Raw genomic sequence first — 4,499 nt, 5'->3', positions numbered from 1 at the left:
GGGAGGAAAAGAACAGAGCAATCCAGGGCAGGAGCAGATAGGCATAGGGGCAGGGGCAAGCAGGAACTAAGCAATGATTCAGGTAAGAGTGAGGCACAGGTTCAAGCTAGGCTAGGCAAGGTTCAGGCAGGAACTAGGCAGGAGCAAGGCACAGGTTGGGGTAGAAGAGGGGCAGCAGGAACCAGGATAGGACACAAGGAAACCAAGGCTCAGGAACCAGGACTAGGAGCAGGGGACTAGGACTAGGAACCAAGAGCTCTGGGACTAGAGCCTTCTTGACTGAGAGCCCACCGAGCTGCTACTTTTACACCCCCAAGGGGATTTATGCAGGGCCAGCTAAGAGCTTATCTGCCTGCTTCCTGACATATCCAAGGGCTGACTGTTGATAAGTTAGACCAAGCAAGGGAGTATATGTCATTATAGACATGCTGTTAGCTGTTTGGCCTATAGTCTTCAAGCAAAAACTACTAATTTTCTCAGAAGGGTATTTTAGGAAAATAAACATAAGCCACGTCTTCACTTTGCAAATACATGCTGCACAAAGAATCAGGATGTAGCTTGTAAATCTCTCTCTAGATTCTTCAGGAGACTTGCACCCCTCTAATGGCTTCCTCAGATGCCCTCTGCGGTATTCTCCTCTTCACCACCTAGAGATCCCACAGGGAGCTCTCAAGTTTCTCTCTCTGCTGCAGACGTCTCCTTCTGTCCAAACTTAAATCTAGGGCCGCCATCCAGTTGTGGAGGTCTAACCATCAGTTCATGACTGAGACAGATCTCTTAATTTTCATTAAGGAGAGAAGAGAAAGCAATCTCAGGCTAATAGCAAGACTGGGAGCCTATGGAGAGGATTGGGAGTGGTGGTAGAAGACAAGGGGGATGACAAAATGAGGATATAGAACAGGGAATGGGACAAAAGAGGGCAAACTAGGAAGACAAATGGAAGGAGGAGAAGAATAAGAGGCCCCATCTCTCTCCCCTATGTTCTCTTCTCTTTCTCCACATCCAAGAGTCTTCTAGATTCTCCCACTCCAACACACGTTTGTATGACCCCCACCTCCTTATACTATCCTGGTCCTCACTGGCTGTCCAGATTCCTGCCCCAGTTCCTTTGTTTCTGAAGTATGTAAGTTTCCCATACCTCCAGCTGCTGATCTCTCTCCCAGACAAGAGTAAGAAGTTAATGATATTTTCATTGTTAAAAATAATGCACATATGGCACTGAGCTCACAGCTATTTGCTGAAAGGAACAGGGGAGTCAGGTGGAAGGATGGAATAGAGAGGAAAGAAGATAAAGGTGAGGACCATGAAGATCAGGTGAGGAAAGAAGATAAAGTAGGACCATGAAGTAGGCTAAAGGAAGTCCATAGTGTTTTAAGAACAATGGGGATCAAATCAGAATTTAAATGAAGAATAATGATAATGTTGTCAGGGATGACCCCATTCCACCCCAAATTGTACATGTCCACTGAAAGTATTACTAATGCATTTTCTTCAGAATGTTATGGAGTTAAGCGGTATAGAAAATAACATGAACTTGTCTGTGATGGCCCGAACCAAATAAATTAACAAGCAATAAATATGTGCTTTTTGGAGGCATTTGGAGATTTTGTCTACTATGAAGCTTGTATTTTTGTAACCTGCAAATGTAACTTGTAACTGTTTGTGGAACTGACTAGGCCTCAAAGACAAAGCTATAGCTGTGAAATTAGCTGACCTAATAGTTCTTTCTCGCTCAGAATTTAGCCTTGATGATGATAAAAACTGGATTCAACTGCCTAGCTTGTCCTTTCTTGAAATGTACTGGATATCTCAAAAAAGCATAGTCAGAGAATTCTTAAGGGGCTGGATTTAGGCAGGGTAATGTTAATTTCAAACCTGAAGATGCTGTGTTGCAATTTGCATATTGGATAAACCCAAGCTTGGGTAGTAACTTATTATAATAATTTCTAACACCTTTTAACCCCAGAGGATAACAGCTATAAAGCAATATTATGAATGGCTACATAACTAAAAATTAGCATAATTAGAATATATATGCAAACTATATCTTTTTTTGTCATACATAAAATTCATTCCTTTTTGTAAGTAAAACTTGTCATTTCTTTCTTTTCCAACATCACCTTCACAATTCCGAACCAAAAAGCTCAGTGGCTAATGAAGTTGCAGTGCTCAGTCAGTCTGCAACTAAATTGATATACTCACAGTGCCCAGCTGGCCTGTGACACTTGTCTCACTTATACTTTATCCCTGGAATGTATTGCTATGTTTGCTATAGGACAACCTACTCAAAATGTTACTGAACTACCTCTTAACATACAAAATAATAACTTGTTCTGGACAGCTAAGATGTAATGAAGCACTCGTTTTATCTAATTTGACTCTGGAGCTTTCAGATTTTTTTTCTTGTTAATCATTATTTTAGCATCACATAGAAACCTGCATGCAGAAAGCACATATATTGCTGACACTTGCCCATTTCCATAGACATGAGATTTACTAATAGACTTAACCAGTTCAGTTTTGATTACTATTTTTCTTTCCAATGTATACAGTGCACACAAAGCCACATGTCTGTGAATTAAGAACTAAAAAGGCTCAGGCAGGTGTAATGACAACCATTACTTTGTTTCCTGAATCTTTTAAACATAGACATTGAGTGTGGAATTCAAACAGGTGCCTATAAAAGGAGCTTATTTTCATAGAGGACTAAAAGTGTAGTAGGACAATACCAGATGTGAGGCTTCTAAGGGTAAGGTGGATAGATTGAAAGGGTACAGAGGGGCATCTCTAAGAGTTTCAAATAGATGGATATGAAAGAGGCTGTAGAGGCAGGTCCATGTCAGGGTTCTTATTCTGCAAACCAAAACTTCTGCAATGAAAGTGCAGGGGAAAAGAAGTGGATACAAAGGTACAGCAGTGAAGCTCCATGACTCACCTGCAGGTTAGGAGGTGACTTCTATCCCCAGCTACAGCAAATAACCCCAAAGTCTGGTTGCACTCCATGCTGGGGGAAAGGGAGGAGAATTCACTCTGGATGAGCACTGATGACTATGCTGTGAAAACCCTGACTGAAAATATTTAAATTCCCCCTTCTTTAGTAGAAAATGTGGGATCAGTTCTGTTCCTTGTATGACAGTTGCCACATGACAACCTCCTCATTCCTACCTAATCTTTTTACAGGATGAGTAATCAGCTCTTTTAGGAAAAATAATATAGGCAAAAACCATAAATAAGGGAAGTTTCGTCTGCCCTCTAGGGACTAATCTGTCTTTCTCCTATTATGCTGTCTTTCTCTCTTGCCTTCTCATCTGTAGGCAGTATATTATCATTATTTCCCCTAGTGCCACATTGCTTTATACACAGATGACAAGGTGCTTGCACCAAGAATACAATCCAAAAGGCATGAATAACTGCAGGAAGATGGGAGCTAACTATTCAGTCATATCAGCTATTTTACGTTAAGCATCTACCATGTTAATTTCCTGGTTTGGTGTAGATTCCCCTTCTTCCTACCATGCCCCTTTTCATGTTACTGAGTGACTTAAATTTTCTTGTAGTGTTGAAGTGATGCTGCAGCTATGATAGCCCAAGAATAATGCAAGAGGGAAAGGATTTGCGGGGAGATATCTTTAATTGGACCAACTTCATCGTTGGTATAAATTTTTGTCCTATTATTTTTCCCTGCCTCTTGCAAAAGGAAAAACAAAAAACACCATTTCTTCTGTAGATGCATTTATTAATATTGGTTCACTTAAGGCAGAAATGCTGTTACTTTAAGTACACTCTACAATCTTGGTTTATTGGTCTTGCTACTGTAAGCCCAACAGGAAGAGATTAGAACATCATAGTCAATTGCTTTTATATAGTAAGAGTCAAATGCTGGTCTCAGATATTTGCACACATCTCATCGACATCTGTATAAAATGCATGTGAGGCAGAATTTGGCCTTGAGACAGGTAAGTGAAGTAGAAAAATGTATATAAAGTAATTTATAATGCTACAAAGCTTTCTATAGAAACAAACAAGTAAGACAACCCAGAGAGTCAGGAAAGTAAAAGCCTAAAGCTTCTCAAAAGTCATGTAATTTCAATCGCTGCAACTTTAAAATGGAAGTTGATCTAGTAAACAGAACAAACCAATGTCACAATAAAAGTGAGAAATTCCCCCCATTCTACACTCCTAGTTTGATATAACACCATGATTTCAATTTTTTTAAAACGTCTTTCAGTTTGTTAAAATCATAACTTGTTTGAGTATCAACAGGAATTTAGTGAATCTTAGTGTTCCCTTTTTCTGTGAATACAAAATCTTAAAAGTACGCTCTCAGGTATACCCATAAATGTATATAATACACCACCTTCCAGCTCTCCTGTGCATTATGAATTTTCATTTCTACCTGGGAGAAAGTTTAAAATCTTTGCATTCTTCTATGCCTAAGGAAGGGTGCATGAACCTGAAAGCTTGAAAATAAAGACTTTTTTTTTTTTTTTTTTTAAAAA

Source organism: Gavialis gangeticus, unplaced genomic scaffold (assembly GCF_001723915.1).
Source record: "Gavialis gangeticus isolate Ggan-Ray unplaced genomic scaffold, GavGan_comp1, whole genome shotgun sequence".
Lineage (NCBI taxonomy): Eukaryota > Metazoa > Chordata > Crocodylia > Gavialidae > Gavialis > Gavialis gangeticus.
This window is presented reverse-complemented; position numbering follows the sequence as displayed.